Here is a 22,238-nt window from a genome sequence, read left to right on the forward strand (position 1 = left end):
GTAAACTTGTATAAAATTTAATGAAAACTTTAAATTTAGTCTCAAAAAAATAATTTACGTCATAGTTTTGACCAGCACTGTTTATTTCAAACGAATTTATGATTCGAAACTAATGAACTTTTATGGGGCAGATGCAAAACCACATATTACCATATAAAGCGTTGTTTTAAAGCAAAGTATTACCTTTTGCAACAAGAAATTTCACGTCAAAGAAACTGAAAACTTCGTATCCATGCATAAATATCGAATTACGTATCAGTTTAGGCAAATACAGCTTATTTTAAACGATTCATTGCTATAAACAAGAAAAATTTTATCAAGCATACTGAAAACGTCTTATTCTCGAAAATAAGAGCAAATTATGTATCAGTTTTGACAAAAGCGGATTACTCTATTTGATTCTATGCTTAGAGTAGAGTAAACTACTATAAAACGTAATGAAAACTCTATATTCAAGCTCAAAAGAACAAATTACGTTATAGTTTTGGCAAAAAAAAAATATTTCGGACGATTACATACTTCGAAGTAAGCAAACTTTAATTGAACAAGTGCAAAAGCTAATACTTTGCTTTAAAATAACGATTTATGTGGTAATATGGTATTTTGCATCTGTCCTATAAAAGTTTACTCGTTTCGCTCCATTGAATCATTCGAAAGAAATTATTTTGACACAACAACAACGAAAATAATTTGTTTTTGTTTAAACTGTAACATAAATCGCTTTTATAAAACGAACTAAGACGTTTGGCATCTGTTTATTGAAAGTTTTCTCGTTTGGGGGCATAAAATCGTTTGAAATTATCAGTTCTGGTCAAAACTATAACGTAAATTATTTCTTTGTATCACTTTAAAGATTTGCGTTATAGTCTTGACGAGAACTGTTAATTTCAAACGATTCTATGCTTTGAAACCAGTATACTTTCACTGAACAGAGGCAAAACGTCTGATTTTGCCTTTAAAAAACGATTTATGTCACAGTTTGGATTAAAACCAATGATTTTCGTTTATTCATTGTTACAAACAAGAAACCTTACATCAAAGAAACTGAAAACCTCTTATTCAGGCCCAGAAAATCAAATTACGTTTCAGTCTAGACACAAATTGCTTATTTTAGACGATTCTTTCTTTTGAAGACGAAAACTTACATTAAAAAGATTAAAAACGTCTTATTCTGGCTCAAAACTGCAAATTATGTATTACTTTGGATAAAAGCAGTTTATCCTGATTACTCCTTTGCTTAGAATAGAGCAAACTTGTATAAAACTTAATGAAAACTTTAAATTTTGTCTCAAAGAAATAATTTACGTTATAGTTTTGACCAGAACTGTTAATTTCAAACGATTTTATGCCCCCAAACGAGAAAACTTTCACTAAACAAATGCCAAACGTCTTAGTTCGTTTTATAAAAGCGACTTATGTAACAGTTTAAACAAAAACAAATTATTTTCGCTGTTGTTGTGTTAAAATAATTTATTTCGAATGATTCAATGGAGCGAAACGAGTAAACTTTTATAGGACAGATGCAAAATACTATATTACCACATAAATCGTTATTTTAAAGCAAAGTATTAGCTTTTGCACTTGTTCAATTAAAGTTTGCTTACTTCGAAGTATGTAATCGTCCGAAATATTTTTTTTTGCCAAAACTATAACGTAATTTGTTCTTTTGAGCTTGAATATAGAGTTTTCATTACGTTTTATAGTAGTTTACTCTACTCTAAGCATAGAATCAAACAGAGTAATCCGCTTTTGTTAAAACTGATACATAATTTGCTCTTATTTTCGAGAATAAGACGTTTTCAATATGCTTGATAAAATTTTTCTTGTTTATAGCAAGGAATCGTTTAAAATAAGCTGTATTTGCTTAAACTGATACGTAATTCGATATTTATGCATGGATACGAAGTTTTCAGTTTCTTTGACGTGAAATTTCTTGTTGCAAAAGGAAATACTTTGCTTTAAAACAACGCTTTATATGGTAATATGTGGTTTTGCATCTGCCCCATAAAAGTTCATTAGTTTCGAATGATAAATTCGTTTGAAATAAACAGAGCTGGTCAAAACTATAATGTAAATTATTTCTTTGAGACGAAATTTAAAGTTTTCATTAAGTTTTATACAAGTTTACTCTATTCTAAGTAAAGGAGTAATCAGGATATATTGCTTTTATCTAGAGTAATATATAATTTGCAGTTTTCAGCCAGAATAAGACGTTTTTAATCTTTTTAATGTAAGTTTTCGTGTTCAAGACAAAAGATCGTCTAAAATAAGCAGTTTTTGTCCAGACTGAAACGTAATTCGAATTTCTGTGCCTGAATAAGGGGTTTTCAGTTTCTTTGATGTAAGGTTTCTTGTTTGTAACAATGAATTAACAAAAATATTTGGTTTTTATCCAAACTGTGGCATGAATCAGCTTTAAGACTATAACGCAAATCTTTTGTTTTGTGCTAAAATAAGACGTTTTTAGTCAGTTTGATATAAGTTTTCTTGTTCAAAGCAAAATATTGTCGAAAATCAACCGTTTTTTTCTAAACTGATACAAAATTCGGTGGTTTGTGTCCGAATACAAAGTTTTCAGATTCTTTAATGTTAGGTTTGCTGCTTCTAACAAAGAATCAACGAAAATATTTTGTTTTAATACAAACTGCAATATAAAATGTCTTCATAGGACAAAACATGATGTTTGGCATCTGTTTAATAAAAATTTACTCGTTTGGAAGCATAGAATCATTTCAAATAAGCTATTCTCGTCGAAACTATAATGTAATTAGTATTTTGTGCTAGAATACAGCGTTTTTGTTAGATTTATTAACAATTTTGTCTATTTTAAGCAATGAAACGAATAGGATTAGCTGCTTTTATCTAAAGTGATACATAAATTGCTCTTTTATGCCAGATTAATACGTTTTTAGTCTGTTCGATGTAAGTTTTCTTGTTCAAAGCAAAAGATCGTCTAAAATAAGCCGTTTTTGTTTGAACTGATGAACAATTCAGACTGAGAGTCAACAAAAATAATTTATTTTAATCCAAACTGATACTTTTTGACTCTATAAAAGTCCTATAAGAGTCCGAGATACGCCGTTCTCGTCAAGTCTATAACGTAATTCGTTTTTTTGTGTCAGAATACGACGTTTTCTGTCTGTTTAATATAAGTTTTTAATAATAATAATAATAATAATAACAATAATAATAATAATAATAATAGTAATAAATAAAATAATAATAATAATAATAATAATAATAATAATAATGATAATAATGATAATAATACTTATAATAATGAATTTCTTTCTAAATTAAAGCTTAGTTTTTTTAAGCAAAAATGATGCTTATTTTGTGTTATCTGAGCGTTTTCTCATTTCTATGCAAGAGATCATCTGTGATCTGTGTTTTTAGGCAAGAAATTGTCTAAAATTAATAATTCATTTTAAAACTGTTATAAAAACATTTACTATACAAAAGTTATAATCGGTTATTAATAATAATAATATTAATAATAATAATAATAATAATAATAATAATAATAATAGTTATAATAATAATAATAATAATAATAAAAATAATAATAATAGTAGTAATAAAAGTAAGCTTAGTTTTCTAAGCAAAAATGAAGCTTATTTTGTGTTATATGAGCGTTTTATCATTTCTATGCAAAAGATCATGTGTGATGTGTGTTTTAGGCAATCTAAGCCATTTTATAGTTTTTAATATTTAACAAAAATTTGCTTTAAAATAAAATGTTTGAAAAACTGAAATTAAACTAAATTAATTGTGTCTAACACTTTAGTAGAGGAAAAAGGAGGAGACATAAAAGTCACTAAAGTCTTAGAGTTGTCTTTAGTCGTCATATTAATAACAATAACATTTATAATAACAATACTAGTAGTACTAAATTTGCTTATATGCAAGCGCTTAATTAAAGTAACAGTTTTTTTGTTCTTTGCTTATATCTCGAAAACAGTTACTCCTATCAATTTTTACTTTTTCACCAAAATTAAAGGTGATAAAATTTCCTACAAAATAGTTATTTGCATTTTTCATGTAGAACTAACCATAAGCGAGATATAAGTTTGAAAGTAATTAATAATTAAAAAAAAGTGTTTTAACAGAAAATGTCTTGTGATTTATAATACACTTAATTTATTGGGTCCAATACTTTATTAGAAGAAAAAGGAGGTGACATAAAAGTCACTGAAGTTTTCAGAGTCGTTTTTAAATGCTGCATTTTTGTCTTCGTCTCAAACATTGAAAACTGAATTACATTTTTGTTCAGTAACAGTTACAGTTTTCTTATTGGTTTTTTGCTTATATCTCGAAAACAGTTACTCCTATGAAATTTTGACTTTCTTTCACAATTAAAGCTAATAAAATTTCCAACAAAATAGTTATTTGCACCTCCTTTTTCTTCTAATTAAGTATTGGACCCAATAAATTAAGTGTATTTTAAATCACAAGACATTTTCTGTTAAAACACATTTTTTTTTAATTATTAATTATTTTCAAACTTATATATCGCTTATGGTTTGTTCTACATGAAAAATGCAAATAACTATTTTGCAGGAAGTTTTATCATCTTTAATTTTGGTGAAAAGTTAAAAATTGATAGGAGTAACTGTTTTCGAGATATAAGCAAGAAACCAAAAAACTATTACCTTAATGCAGCGTTTGCATATATGCAAATTTAGTACTATTAGTTTATTAATGTTATTGTTATTAATATGACGACTAAAGACGATTCTGAAACCTTTAAAGACTTTTATGTCTTCTCCTTTTTCCTCCACTAAAGTGTTAGACACAATTAATTTAGTTTAATTTCAGTTTTTCAAACATTTTATTTTAAAGCAAATTTTTGTTAGAAATTATTTATATTCATCTCTATAACTCGCTTATGCTTGGTCCTACAAGAAAAATGCAAATAATTACTTTGTTGGAAATTTTATCAGCTTTAATTTTGAAAGAAAGATAAAATTTGATAGGTGTAACTGTTTTCGAGATATAAGCTAGAAACCAAAATCTGTTACATTAATTAAGCGCTTGCATATAAGCAAATTTAGTACTATTAGTATTATTATTATTAATGTTATTGTTATTAATATGACGACTAAAAACGACTCTGAAGACTTTAGTGACTTTTATGTCTTCTCCTTTTTCCTCTACTAAAGTGTTAGACACAATTAATTTGGTTTAATTTTAGTTTTTCAAACATTTTATTTTAAAGAAAATTTTTGTTAAAGATTATTTATATCCAACTCTATAACTCGCTTATGGTTGGTCCTACAAAAAAATGCAAATAACTATTTTGTAGGAAATGTTATCAGCTTTAATTTTGAAAAAAAGATAAAAATTGATAGAAGTAACTGTTTTCGAGATATAAGCAAGAAACCAATAAGAAAACTGTAACTGTTACTGAACAAAAATGGAATTCAGTTTTCAATATTTGAGACGAAGACGAAAATGCAGCATTATTATTATTATTAATGTTATTGTTATTAATATGACGACTAAAAACGACTCTGAAGTCTTTGGTGACTTTTATGTCTTCTCCTTTTTCCTATACTAAAGTGTTAGACTCAATTAATTTAGTTTAATTTCGGTTTTTCAAACATTATATTTTAAAGCAAATTTTTGTTAAAGATTATTTATATCCAACTCCATAACTCGCTTATGGTTGGTCTTACAAAAAAAATGCAAATAACTATTTTGTAGGAAATTTTATCAGCTTTAATTTTGAAAAAAAGATAAAAATTGATAGGAGTAATTGTTTTCGAGATATAAGCAAAAAACCAAAGTAAAAACTGTTACAGTTACTGAACAAAAATGTAAGTTTTCGAGATATAAGCAAGAAACTGTTACCTTAATTAAGCGCTTGCATATAAGCAAATTTAGTACTATTAGTATTATTATTATTAATGTTATTGTTATTGATATGACGACTAAGAACGACTCTCAAAACTTTGGTGACTTTTATGTCACCTCCTTTTTCTTCTAATAAAGTATTGGACCCAATAAATTAAGTGTATTTTAAATCACAAGACATTTTCTGTAAAACACTTTTTTTTAAATATTAATTATTTTTAAACTTATATCTCGCTTATGGTTAGTCCTACATGAAAAATGCAAATTACTATTTTGTATGAAATTTTATTTTTTAGTTTTTTAAACATTTTATTTTAAAGCAAGTTTTTGTTAAATATTATTTATATCCAACTCTATAACTCGCTTATGGTTGGTCCTACAAGAAAAATGCAAATAACTATTTTGTAGGAAATTTTATCAGCTTTAATTTTGAAAAAAAGATAAAAATTAATAGGAGTAACTGTTTTCGAGATATAAGCAAAAAACCAATAAGAAAACTGTAACTGTTACTGAACAAAAATGTAATTCAGTTTTCAATGTTTGAGACGAAGACGAAAATGCAGCATTTAAAAACGACTCTGAAGACTTCTGTGACTTTTAAGTCACCTCCTTTTTCTTCTAATAATGTATTGGACCCAATAAATTAAGTGTATTTTAAATCACATGACATTTTCTGTTAAAGCACTTTTTTTTAAATATTGATTATTTTCAAACTTATATCTCGCTTATGGTTAGTCCTACATGAAAAATGCAAATAACTATTTTGTAGGAAATTTTATCAGCTTTAATTTTAGTAAACAGATAAAAATTGATAGGAGTAACTGTTTTCGAGATATAAGCAAGAAACCAAAAAACTGTTACCTTAATAAAGCGCTTGCATATAAGCAAATTTAGTACTATTAGTATTATTATTATTAATGTTATTGTTATTAATATGACGACTAAAAACGACTCTGAAGACTTTGGTGACTTTTATGTCTTCTCCTTTTTCCTATACTAAAGTGTTAGACACAATTAATTTAGTTTAATTTCAGTATTTCAAACATTTTATTTTAAAGCAAATTTTTGTTAAATATTATTTATATCTATCTCTATAACTCGCTTATGCTTGCTTACTCCTACAAGAAAAATACAAATAACTATTATGTAGGAAATTTTATCAGCTTTAATTTTAGTAAAAAGATAAAAATTGATAGGAGTAACTGTTTTCGAGATATAAGCAAGAAACCAATAAACTGTTACCTTAATAAAGCGCTTGCATATAAGCAAATTTAGTACAATTAGTATTATTATTATTAATGTTATTGTTATTGATATGACGACTAAGAACGACTCTCAAGACTTTGGTGACTTTTATGTCACCTCCTTTTTCTTCTAATAAAGTATTGGACCCAATAAATTAAGTGTATTTTAAATCACAAGACATTTTCTGTTAAAGCACTTTTTTTGTAAATATTAATTATTTTTAAACTTATATCTCGCTTATGGTTAGTCCTATATGAAAAATGCAAATTACTATTTTGTAGGAAATTTTATTTTTTAGTTTTTCAAACATTTTATTTTAAAGCAAGTTTTTGTTAAATATTATTTATATCCAACTCTATAACTCGCTTATGGTTGGTCCTACAAGAAAAATGCAAATAACTATTTTGTAGGAAATTTTATCAGCTTTAATTTTGAAAAAAAGATAAAAATTGATAGGAATAATTGTTTTCGAGATATAAGCAAAAAACCAAAGTGAAAACTGTTACAGTTACTAAACAAAAATGTAATTCAGTTTTCAATGTTTGAGACGAAGACGAAAATGCAGCATTCAAAAACGACTCTGAAGACTTCTGTGACTTTTAAGTCACCTCCTTTTTCTTCTAATAATGTATTGGACCCAATAAATTAAGTGTATTTTAAATCACATGACATTTTCTGTTAAAGCACTTTTTTTTAAATATTGATTATTTTCAAACTTTTATCTCGCTTATGGTTAGTCCTACATGAAAAATGCAAATAACTATTTTGTAGGAAATTTTATCAGCTTTAATTTTAGTAAACAGATAAAAATTGATAGGAGTAACTGTTTTCGAGATATAAGCAAGAAACCAAAAAACTGTTACCTTAATAAAGCGCTTGCATATAAGCAAATTTAGTACTATTAGTATTATTATTATTAATGTTATTGTTATTAATATGACGACTAAAAACGACTCTGAAGACTTTGGTGACTTTTATGTCTTCTCCTTTTTCCTATACTAAAGTGTTAGACACAATTAATTTAGTTTAATTTCAGTATTTCAATCATTTTATTTTAAAGCAAATTTTTGTTAAATATTATTTATATCTATCTCTATAACTCGCTTATGCTTGGTCCTACAAGAAAAATACAAATAACTATTTTGTAGGAAATTTTATCAGCTTCAATTTTAGTAAAAAGATAAAAATTGATAGGAGTAACTGTTTTCGAGATATAAGCAAGAAACCAATAAACTGTTACCTTAATAAAGCGCTTGCATATAAGCAAATTTAGTACTATTAATATTATTATTATTAATGTTATTGTTATTGATATGACGACTAAGAACGACTCTCAAGACTTTGGTGACTTTTATGTCACCTCCTTTTTCTTCTAATAAAGTATTGGACACAATAAATTAAGTGTATTTTAAATCACAAGACATTTTCTGTTAAAGCACTTTTTTTTTAAATATTAATTATTTTTAAACTTATATCTCGCTTATGGTTAGTCCTATATGAAAAATGCAAATTACTATTTTGTAGGAAATTTTATTTTTTAGTTTTTCAAACATTTTATTTTAAAGCAAGTTTTTGTTAAATATTATTTATATCCAACTCTATAACTCGCTTATGGTTGGTCCTACAAGAAAAATGCAAATAACTATTTTGTAGGAAATTTTATCAGCTTTAATTTTAAAAGAAAGATAAAAATTGATAGGAATAATTGTTTTCGAGATATAAGCAAAAAACCAAAGTGAAAACTGTTACAGTTACTAAACAAAAATGTAATTCAGTTTTCAATGTTTGAGACGAAGACGAAAATGCAGCATTTAAAAACGACTCTAAAGACTTCTGTGACTTTTAAGTCACCTCCTTTTTCTTCTAATAATGTATTGGACCCAATAAATTAAGTGTATTTTAAATCACAAGACATTTTCTGTTAAAGCACTTTTTTTTAAATATTGATTATTTTCAAACTTATATCTCGCTTATGGTTAGTCCTACATGAAAAATGCAAATAACTATTTTGTAGAAAATTTTATCAGCTTTAGTTTTAGTAAACAGATAAAAATTGATAGGAGTAACTGTTTTCGAGATATAAGCAAGAAACCAAAAAACTGTTACCTTAATAAAGCGCTTGCATATAAGCAAATTTAGTACTATTAGTATTATTATTATTAATGTTATTGTTATTAATATGACGACTAAAAACGACTCTGAAGACTTTGGTGACTTTTATGTCTTCTCCTTTTTCCTATACTAAAGTGTTAGACACAATTAATTTAGTTTAATTTCAGTATTTCAAACATTTTATTTTAAAGCAAATTTTTGTTAAATATTATTTATATCTATCTCTATAACTCGCTTATGCTTGGTCCTACAAGAAAAATACAAATAACTATTTTGTAGGAAATTTTATCAGCTTTAATTCTAGTAAAAAGATAAAAATTGATAGGAGTAACTGTTTTCGAGATATAAACAAGAAACCAATAAACTGTTACCTTAATAAAGCGCTTGCATATAAGCACATTTAGTATTATTAGTATTATTATTATTAATGTTATTGTTATTAATATGACGACTAAAAACAACTCTCAAAACTTTGGTGACTTTTATGTCTTCTCCTTTTTCCTCAACTAAAGTGTTAGTCTTAATTAATTTAGTTTAATTTCGGTTTTTCAAACATTTTATTTTAAAGCAAATTTTTGTTAAAGATTATTTATATCCAACTCTATAACTCGCTTATGGTTGGTCCTACAAAAAAAATGCCAATAACTATTTTGTAGGAAATTTTATCAGCTTTGATTTTGAAAAAAAGATAAAAATTGATAGGAGTAACTGTTTTCGAGATATAAGCAAAAAACCAATAAGAAAACTGTAACTGTTACTAAACAAAAATGTAATTCAGTATTCAATGTTTGAGACAAAGACGAAAATGCAGCATTTAAAATCGACTCTGAAGACTTCAGTGACTTTTATGTCACCTCCTTTTTCTTCTAATAAAGTATTGGACCCATTAAATTAAGTGTATTTTAAATCACAAGACATTTTCTGTTAAAGCACTTTTTTTTAATATTAATTATTTTCAAACTTATATCTCGCTTATGGTTAGTCCTACATGAAAAATGCAAATAACTATTTTGTAGGAAATTTTATCAGCTTTAATTTTGAAAGAAAGATAAAAATTGATAGGAATAATTGTTTTCGAGATATAAGCAAAAAACCAAAGTGAAAACTGTTACAGTTACTAAACAAAAATGTAATTCAGTTTTCAATGTTTGAGACGAAGACGAAAATGCAGCATTTAAAAACGACTCTGAAGACTTCTGTGACTTTTAAGTCACCTCCTTTTTCTTCTAATAATGTATTGGACCCAATAAATTAAGTGTATTTTAAATCACAAGACATTTTCTGTTAAAGCACTTTTTTTTTAAATATTGATTATTTTCAAACTTATATCTCGCTTAAGGTTAGTCCTACATGAAAAATGCAAATAACTATTTTGTAAAAAATTTTATCAGCTTTAATTTTAGTAAACAGATAAAAATTGATAGGAGTAACTGTTTTCGAGATATAAGCAAGAAACCAAAAAACTGTTACTTTAATAAAGCGCTTGCATATAAGCAAATTTAGTACTATTAGTATTATTATTATTAATGTTATTGTTATTAATATGACGACTAAAAACGACTCTGAAGACTTTGGTGACTTTTATGTCTTCTCCTTTTTCCTATACTAAAGTGTTAGACACAATTAATTTAGTTTAATTTCAGTATTTCAAACATTTTATTTTAAAGCAAATTTTTGTTAAAGATTATTTATATCCAACTCTATAACTCGCTTATGGTTGGTCCTACAAAAAAAATGCCAATAACTATTTTGTAGGAAATTTTATCAGCTTTGATTTTGAAAAAAAGACAAAAATTGATAGGAGTAATTGTTTTCGAGATATAAGCAAAAAACCAAAGTAAAAACTGTTACAGTTACTGAACAAAAATGTAATTCAGTTTTCAATGTTTGAGACGAAGACGAAAATGCAGCATTTAAAAACGACTCTGAAGACTTCAGTGACTTTTAAGTCACCTCCTTTTTTTCTAATAATGTATTGGACCCAATAAATTAAGTGTATTTTAAATCACATGACATTTTCTGTTAAAGCACTTTTTTTTAAATATTGATTATTTTCAAACTTTTATCTCGCTTATGGTTAGTCCTACATGAAAAATGCAAATAACTATTTTGTAGGAAATTTTATCAGCTTTAATTTTAGTAAACAGATAAAAATTGATAGGAGTAACTGTTTTCGAGATATAAGCAAGAAACCAAAAAACTGTTACCTTAATAAAGCGCTTGCATATAAGCAAATTTAGTACTATTAGTATTATTATTATTAATGTTATTGTTATTGATATGACGACTAAGAACGACTCTCAAGACTTTGGTGACTTTTATGTCACCTCCTTTTTCTTCTAATAAAGTATTGGACCCAATAAATTAAGTGTATTTTAAATCATAAGACATTTTCTGTTAAAGCACTTTTTTTGTAAATATTAATTATTTTTAAACTTATATCTCGCTTATGGTTAGTCCTATATGAAAAATGCAAATTACTATTTTGTAGGAAATTTTATTTTTTAGTTTTTCAAACATTTTATTTTAAAGCAAGTTTTTGTTAAATATTATTTATATCCAACTCTATAACTCGCTTATGGTTGGTCCTACAAGAAAAATGCAAATAACTATTTTGTAGGAAATTTTATCAGCTTTAATTTTGAAAAAAAGATAAAAATTGATAGGAATAATTGTTTTCGAGATATAAGCAAAAAACCAAAGTGAAAACTGTTACAGTTACTAAACAAAAATGTAATTCAGTTTTCAATGTTTGAGACGAAGACGAAAATGCAGCATTCAAAAACGACTCTGAAGACTTCTGTGACTTTTAAGTCACCTCCTTTTTCTTCTAATAATGTATTGGACCCAATAAATTAAGTGTATTTTAAATCACATGACATTTTCTGTTAAAGCACTTTTTTTTAAATATTGATTATTTTCAAACTTTTATCTCGCTTATGGTTAGTCCTACATGAAAAATGCAAATAACTATTTTGTAGGAATTTTTATCAGCTTTAATTTTAGTAAACAGATAAAAATTGATAGGAGTAACTGTTTTCGAGATATAAGCAAGAAACCAAAAAACTGTTACCTTAATAAAGCGCTTGCATATAAGCAAATTTAGTACTATTAGTATTATTATTATTAATGTTATTGTTATTAATATGACGACTAAAAACGACTCTGAAGACTTTGGTGACTTTTATGTCTTCTCCTTTTTCCTATACTAAAGTGTTAGACACAATTAATTTAGTTTAATTTCAGTATTTCAATCATTTTATTTTAAAGCAAATTTTTGTTAAATATTATTTATATCTATCTCTATAACTCGCTTATGCTTGGTCCTACAAGAAAAATACAAATAACTATTTTGTAGGAAATTTTATCAGCTTTAATTTTAGTAAAAAGATAAAAATTGATAGGAGTAACTGTTTTCGAGATATAAACAAGAAACCAATAAACTGTTACCTTAATAAAGCGCTTGCATATAAGCAAATTTAGTACTATTAATATTATTATTATTAATGTTATTGTTATTGATATGACGACTAAGAACGACTCTCAAGACTTTGGTGACTTTTATGTCACCTCCTTTTTCTTCTAATAAAGTATTGGACACAATAAATTAAGTGTATTTTAAATCACAAGACATTTTCTGTTAAAGCACTTTTTTTTTAAATATTAATTATTTTTAAACTTATATCTCGCTTATGGTTAGTCCTATATGAAAAATGCAAATTACTATTTTGTAGGAAATTTTATTTTTTAGTTTTTCAAACATTTTATTTTAAAGCAAGTTTTTGTTAAGTATTATTTATATCCAACTCTATAACTCGCTTATGGTTGGTCCTACAAGAAAAATGCAAATAACTATTTTGTAGGAAATTTTATCAGCTTTAATTTTAAAAGAAAGATAAAAATTGATAGGAATAATTGTTTTCGAGATATAAGCAAAAAACCAAAGTGAAAACTGTTACAGTTACTAAACAAAAATGTAATTCAGTTTTCAATGTTTGAGACGAAGACGAAAATGCAGCATTTAAAAACGACTCTGAAGACTTCTGTGACTTTTAAGTCACCTCCTTTTTCTTCTAATAATGTATTGGACCCAATAAATTAAGTGTATTTTAAATCACAAGACATTTTCTGTTAAAGCACTTTTTTTTAAATATTGATTATTCTCAAACTTATATCTCGCTTATGGTTAGTCCTACATGAAAAATGCAAATAACTATTTTGTAGAAAATTTTATCAGCTTTAGTTTTAGTAAACAGATAAAAATTGATAGGAGTAACTGTTTTCGAGATATAAGCAAGAAACCAAAAAACTGTTACCTTAATAAAGCGCTTGCATATAAGCAAATTTAGTACTATTAGTATTATTATTATTAATGTTATTGTTATTAATATGACGACTAAAAACGACTCTGAAGACTTTGGTGACTTTTATGTCTTCTCCTTTTTCCTATACTAAAGTGTTAGACACAATTAATTTAGTTTAATTTCAGTATTTCAAACATTTTATTTTAAAGCAAATTTTTGTTAAATATTATTTATATCTATCTCTATAACTCGCTTATGCTTGGTCCTACAAGAAAAATACAAATAACTATTTTGTAGGAAATTTTATCAGCTTTAATTTTAGTAAAAAGATAAAAATTGATAGGAGTAACTGTTTTCGAGATATAAACAAGAAACCAATAAACTGTTACCTTAATAAAGCGCTTGCATATAAGCAAATTTAGTATTATTAGTATTATTATTATTAATGTTATTGTTATTAATATGACGACTAAAAACAACTCTCAAAACTTTGGTGACTTTTATGTCTTCTCCTTTTTCCTCAACTAAAGTGTTAGTCTTAATTAATTTAGTTTAATTTCGGTTTTTCAAACATTTTATTTTAAAGCAAATTTTTGTTAAAGATTATTTATATCCAACTCTATAACTTGCTTATGGTTGGTCCTACAAAAAAAATGCCAATAACTATTTTGTAGGAAATTTTATCAGCTTTGATTTTGAAAGAAAGATAAAAATTGATAGGAGTAACTGTTTTCGAGATATAAGCAAAAAACCAATAAGAAAACTGTAACTGTTACTAAACAAAAATGTAATTCAGTATTCAATGTTTGAGACAAAGACGAAAATGCAGCATTTAAAATCGACTCTGAAGACTTCAGTGACTTTTATGTCACCTCCTTTTTCTTCTAATAAAGTATTGGACCCATTAAATTAAGTGTATTTTAAATCACAAGACATTTTCTGTTAAAGCACTTTTTTTTAATATTAATTATTTTCAAACTTATATCTCGCTTATGGTTAGTCCTACATGAAAAATGCAAATAACTATTTTGTAGGAAATTTTATCAGCTTTAATTTTGAAAGAAAGATAAAAATTGATAGGAATAATTGTTTTCGAGATATAAGCAAAAAACCAAAGTGAAAACTGTTACAGTTACTAAACAAAAATGTAATTCAGTTTTCAATGTTTGAGACGAAGACGAAAATGCAGCATTTAAAAACGACTCTGAAGACTTCTGTGACTTTTAAGTCACCTCCTTTTTCTTCTAATAATGTATTGGACCCAATAAATTAAGTGTATTTTAAATCACAAGACATTTTCTGTTAAAGCACTTTTTTTTTAAATATTGATTATTTTCAAACTTATATCTCGCTTAAGGTTAGTCCTACATGAAAAATGCAAATAACTATTTTGTAAAAAATTTTATCAGCTTTAATTTTAGTTAACAGATAAAAATTGATAGGAGTAACTGTTTTCGAGATATAAGCAAGAAACCAAAAAACTGTTACTTTAATAAAGCGCTTGCATATAAGCAAATTTAGTACTATTAGTATTATTATTATTAATGTTATTGTTATTAATATGACGACTAAAAACGACTCTGAAGACTTTGGTGACTTTTATGTCTTCTCCTTTTTCCTATACTAAAGTGTTAGACACAATTAATTTAGTTTAATTTCAGTATTTCAAACATTTTATTTTAAAGCAAATTTTTGTTAAAGATTATTTATATCCAACTCTATAACTCGCTTATGGTTGGTCCTACAAAAAAAATGCCAATAACTATTTTGTAGGAAATTTTATCAGCTTTGATTTTGAAAAAAAGACAAAAATTGATAGGAGTAATTGTTTTCGAGATATAAGCAAAAAACCAAAGTAAAAACTGTTACAGTTACTGAACAAAAATGTAATTCAGTTTTCAATGTTTGAGACGAAGACGAAAATGCAGCATTTAAAAACGACTCTGAAGACTTCAGTGACTTTTATGTCACCTCCTTTTTCTTCTAATAAAGTATTGGACCCATTAAATTAAGTGTATTTTAAATCACAAGACATTTTCTGTTAAAGCACTTTTTTTTTAAATATTAATTATTTTCAAACTTATATCTCGCTTATGGTTAGTCCTACATGAAAAATGCAAATAACTATTTTGTAGGAAATTTTATCAGCTTTAATTTTGAAAGAGAGATAAAAATTGATAGGAGTAATTGTTTTCGAGATATAAGCAAAAAACCAAAGTAAAAACTGTTACAGTTACTGAACAAAAATGTAATTCAGTTTTCAATGTTTGAGACGAAGACGAAAATGCAGCATTTAAAAACGACTCTGAAGACTTCAGCGACTTTTATGTCACCTCCTTTTTCTTCTAATAAAGTATTGGACCCAATAAATTAAGTGTATTTTAAATCACAAGACATTTTCTGTTAAAGCACTTTTTTTTTAAATATTAATAATTTTTAAACTTATATCTCGCTTATGGTTAGTCTTACATGAAAAATGCAAATAACTATTTTGTAGAAAATTTTATCGGCTTTAATTTTAGTAAAAAGATAAAAATTGATATAAGTAACTGTTTTCCAGATATAAGCAAGAAACCAAAAAACTGTTACCCTAATTAAGCGTTTGCATGTAAGCAAATTTAGTACTATTAGTATTATTATTAATGTTATTGTTATTAATATGACGACAAAAGACGACTCTGAAACCTTTAGTGACCTTTATGTCTTCTCCTTTTTTCTCTACTAAAGTGTTAGACACAATTAATTTAGTTTAATTTTAGTTTTTCAAACATTTTATTTTAAAGCAAGTTTTTGTTAAATATTATTTATATCCAACTCTATAACTCGCTTATGGTTGGTCCTACAAGAAAAATGCAAATAACTATTTTGTAGGAAATTTTATCAGCTTTAATTTTGAAAGAAAGACAAAAATTGATAGGAGTAACTGTTTTCGAGATATAAGCAAAAAACCAATAAGAAAACTGTAACTGTTACTGAACAAAAATGTAATTCAGTTTTCAATGTTTGAGACGAAGACGAAAATGCAGCATTATTATTATTATTAATGTTATTGTTATTAATATGACGACTAAAAACGACTTTGAAGACTTTGGTGACTTTTATGTCTTCTCCTTTTTCCTATACTAAAGTGTTAGACTCAATTTAATTTCGGTTTTTCAAACATTATATTTTAAAGCAAATTTTTGTTAAAGATTATTTATATCCAACTCTATAACTCGCTTATGGTTGGTCTTACAAAAGAAATGCAAATAACTATTTTGTAGGAAATTTTATCAGCTTTAATTTTGAAAGAAAGATAAAAATTGATAGGAGTAATTGTTTTCGAGATATAAGCAAAAAACCAAAGTAAAAACTGTTACAGTTACTGAACAAAAATGTAAGTTTTCGAGATATAAGCAAGAAACTGTTACCTTAATTAAGCGCTTGCATATAAGCAAATTTAGTACTATTAGTATTATTATTATTATTAATGTTATTGTTATTGATATGACGACTAAGAACGACTCTCAAGACTTTGGTGACTTTTATGTCACCTCCTTTTTCTTCTAATAAATTATTGGACCCAATAAATTAAGTGTATTTTAAATCACAAGACATTTTCTGTTAAAGCACTTTTTTTTTAAATATTAATTATTTTTAAACTTATATCTCGCTTATGGTTAGTCCTACATGAAAAATGCAAATTACTATTTTGTAGAAATTTTTATCAGCTTTAATTTTAGTAAAAAGATATAAAAATTGATAGGAGTAACTGTTTTCGAGATATAAGCAAGAAACCAAAAAACTGTTACCTTAATTAAGCGCTTGCATATAAGCAAATTTAGTACTAAAAACAACTCTGAAGACTTTGGTGATTTTTATGTCTTCTCCTTTTTCCTCTACTAAAGTGTTGGACCCAATTAATTTAGTTTAATATCAGTTTTTCAAACATTTTATTTTAAAGCAAATTTTTGTTAAAGATTATTTATATCCAACTCTATAACTCGCTTATGGTTGGTCCTACAAAAAAATGGAAATAACTATTTTGTAGGAAATTTTATCAGATTTAATTTTGAAAAAAAGGTAAAAATTGATAGGAGTAACTGTTTTCGAGATATAAGCAAGAAACCAAAAAACTGTTACCTTAATAAAGCGCTTGCATATAAGCAAATTTAGTACTATTAGTATTATTATTATTAATGTTATTGTTATCAATATGACGACTAAAGACGACTCTGAAACATTTAGTGACTTTTATGTCTTCTCCTTTTTCCTATACTAAAGTGTTAGACCCAATTAATTTAGTTTAATTTCGGTTTTTCAAACATTTTATTTTATAGCAAATTTTTGTTAAAGATTATTTATATCCAACTCTATAACTCGCTTATGGTTGGTCTTACAAAAGAAATGCAAATAACTATTTTGTAGGAAATTTTATCAGCTTTAATTTTGAAAGAAAGATAAAAATTGATAGGAGTAATTGTTTTCGAGATATAAGCAAAAAACCAAAGTGAAAACTGTTACAGTTACTGAACAAAAATGTAATTCAGTTTTCAATGTTTGAGACGAAGACGAAAATGCAGCATTTAAAAACGACTCTGAAGACTTCAGTGACTTTTATGTCACCTCCTTTTTCTTCTAATAGAGTATTGGTCCCAATAAATTAAGTGTATTTTAAATCACAAGACATTTTCTGTTAAAGCACTTTTTTTTTAAATATTAATAATTTTCAAACTTCTATCTCGCTTATGGTTAGTCCTACATAAAAAATGCAAATAACTATTTTGTAGGAAATTTTATCAGCTTTAATTTTAGTAAAAAGATAAAAATTGATAGGAGTAACTGTTTTCGAGATATAAGCAAGAAACTGTTACCTTAATTAAGCGCTTGCATATAAGCAAATTTAGTAATATTAGTATTATTATTATTAATGTTATTGTTATTAATAGGGCGACTAAAGACGACTCTGAAACATTTAGTGACTTTTATGTCTTTTCCTTTTTCCTCTACTAAAGTGTTAGACACAATTAATTTAGTTTAATTCCGGTTTTTCAAGCATTTTATTTTAAAGCAAATTTTTGTTAAATATTATTTATATCCAACTCTATAACTCGTTTATGCTTGGTCCTACAAGAAAAATGTAAATAACTATTTTGTTGGAAATTGTATCGGCTTTAATTTTGAAAGAAAGGTAAAATTTGATAGGAGTAACTGTTTTCGAGATATAAGCAAAAAACCAATAAGAAAACTGTAACTTTTACTGAACAAAAATGTAACTCAGTTTTCAATGTTTAAGACGAAGACAAAAGTGCAGCATTTAAAAACGACTCTGAAGACGTCAGTGATCTTTATGTCACCTCCTTTTTCTTCTAATAAAGTATTGGACCCAATAAATTAAGTGTATTTTAAATCACAAGACATTTTCTGTTAAAGCACTTTTTTTTTAAATAATAATTATTTTCAAACTTATATCTCGCTTATGGTTAGTCCTACATGAAAAATGCAAATAACTATTTTGTAGGAAATTTTATCAGCTTTAATTTTAGTAAAAAGATAAAAATTGATAGGAGTAACTGTTTTCGAGATATAATCAAGAAACCAAAAAACCAAAGCTGATAAAATTTCCTACAAAATAGTTATTGGCATTTTTTTTGTAAGACCAACCATAAGCGAGTTATAGAGTTGGATATAAATAATCTTTAACAAAAATTTGCTTTAAAATATAATGTTTGAAAAACCGAAATTAAACTAAATTAATTGAGTCTAACACTTTAGTATAGGAAAAAGGAGAAGACATAAAAGTCACCAAAGTCTTCAGAGTCGTTTTTAGTTGTCATATTAATAACAATAACATTAATAATAACAATAATGCTGCATTTTCGTCTTCGTCTCAAACATTGAAAACTGAATTACATTTTTGTTCAGTAACAGTTTCAGTTTTCTTATTGGTTTTTTGCTTATATCTCGAAAACAGTTACTCCTATCAATTTTTATCTTTTTTTCAAAATTAAAGCTGATAAAATTTCCTACAAAATAGTTATTTACATTTTTCTTGTAGGACCAACCATAAGCGAGTTATAGAGTTGGGTATAAATAATATTTAACAAAAACTTGCTTTAAAATAAAATGTTTGAAAAACTAAAATTAAACTAAATTAATTGTGTCTAACACTTTAGTAGAGGAAAAAGGAGAAGACATAAAGGTCACTAAAGGTTTCAGAGTCGTCTTTAGTCGTCATATTAATAACAATAACATTAATAATAATAATAATGCTGCATTTTCGTCTTCGTCTCAAACATTGAAAACTGAATTACATTTTTGTTCAGTAACAGTTACAGTTTTCTTATTGGTTTTTTGCTTATATCTCGAAAACAGTTACTCCTATTAATTTTTATCTTTCTTTTAAAATTAAAGCTGATAAAATTTCCTACAAAATAGTTATTTGCATTTTTTTGTAGGACCAACCATAAGCGAGTTATAGAGTTGGATATAAATAATCTTTAACAAAAATTTGCTTTAAAATAAAATGTTTGAAAAACCGATATTAAACTAAATTAATTGGGTCAAACACTTTAGTAGAGGAAAAATGAGAAGACATAAAAGTCACCAAAGTCTTCAGAGTTGTTTTTAGTACTAAATTTGCTTATATGCAAGCGCTTAATTAAGGTAACAGTTTTTTGGTCTCTTGCTTACATCTCGAAAACAGTTACTCCTATCAATTTTTATCTTTTTACTAAAATTAAAGCTGATAAAATTTCCTACAAAATAGTAATTTGCATTTTTCATGTAGGACTAACCATAAGCGAGAAATAAGTTTGAAAATAATTAATATTTAAGAAAAAAAGTGCTTTAACAGAAAATGTTTTGTGATTTAAAATACACTTAATTTATTAGGTCCAATACTTTATTAGAAGAAAAAGGAGGTGACATATAAGTCACTGAAGTCTTCAGAGTCGATTTTAAATGCTGCATTTTCGTCTTCGTCTCAAACATTGAAAACTGAATTACATTTTTGTTCAGTAACAGTTACAGTTTTCTTATTGGTTTTTTGCTTATATCTCGAAAACAGTTACTCCTATCAATTTTTATCTTTTTTTCAAAATTAAAGCTGATAAAATTTCCTACAAAATAGTTATTTGCATTTTTCTTGTAAGACCAACCATAAGCGAGTTATAGAGTTAGATATAAATAATACTTAACAAATGTTATTGTTATTAATATGACGACTAAAGACGACTCTGAAACCTTTAATGACATTTATGTCTTCTCCTTTTATTATATTTATTTTTATTTATATAATTATTTTGTAGGAAATTTTATCAGCTTTAGTTACTGAACAAAAATGTAATTCAGTTTTCAATGTTTGAGAGGAAGACGAAAATGCAGCATTTAAAAACGACTCTGAAGACTTTAGTGACTTTTATGTCTCCTCCTTTTTTCTCTACTAAAGTGTTAGACACAATTAATTTAGTTTAATTTCAGTTTTTCAAACATTTTATTTTAAAGCAAATTTTTGTTAAATATTAAAAACTATAAAATGGTTTAGATTGCCTAAAAACACACATCACACATGATCTTTTGTATAGAAATGAGAAAACGCTCATGTAACACACAAAATAAGTTCCATTTTTCCTTATTAAAAGTATTATTATTATTATTATTACTTTTGTTACTATTACTATTATTATTATTATTATTATTGTTATTATTATTATTATTAACTTTTGTATAGTAAATGATTTTATACCAGTTTTAAAATGAGTTATTAATTTTAGACAATTTCTTGCCTAAAAACACAGATCACAGATGATTTCTTGCATAGAAATGAGAAAACACTCATATAACACACAAAATAAGCTTCATTTTTGCTTAGAAAACTAAGCTTACTTTTATTACTATTATTATTATTTTTATTATTATTATTGTTATTATTATTATTATTATTATTATTATTATTATTATTATTATTATTATTATTATTATTGTTATTATTATTATTATTATTATTATTATTATTATTATTATTATTATTATTATTATTTATTACTATTATTATTATTATTATTATTATTATTATTATTATTATTATTATTATTATTATTATTATTATTATTATTATGATTATTATTATTATTATTATTAACTTTTGTATTGTAAATGTTTTTATACCAGTTTTAAAATGAGTTATTAATTTTAGACAATTTCTTGCCTAAAAACACAGATCACAGATGATTTCTTGCATAGAAATGAGAAAACGCTCATATAACACAAAATAAGCTTCATTTTTGCTTAGAAAACTAAGCTTACTTTTATTACTATTATTATTTTTATTATTATTATTATTACTATTATTAGTATTATTATTTTTATTATTATTATTATTATTATTATTATTATTATTATTATTATTATTATTATTATTATTATTATTATTATTATTATTATTATTATTATTGTTATTATTATTAAAAACTTATATTAAACAGACAGAAAACGTCGTATTCTGACACAAAAAAACGAATTACGTTATAGACTTGACGAGAACGGCGTATCTCGGACTCTTATAGGACTTTTATAGAGTCAAAAAGTATCAGTTTGGATTAAAATAAATTATTTTTGTTGACTCTCAGTCTGAATTGTTCATCAGTTCAAACAAAAACGGCTTATTTTAGACGATCTTTTGCTTTGAACAAGAAAACTTACATCGAACAGACTAAAAACGTATTAATCTGGCATAAAAGA

This window comes from Tribolium castaneum, chromosome 1, assembly GCF_031307605.1.
Source record: "Tribolium castaneum strain GA2 chromosome 1, icTriCast1.1, whole genome shotgun sequence".
Classification (NCBI taxonomy): domain Eukaryota; kingdom Metazoa; phylum Arthropoda; class Insecta; order Coleoptera; family Tenebrionidae; genus Tribolium; species Tribolium castaneum.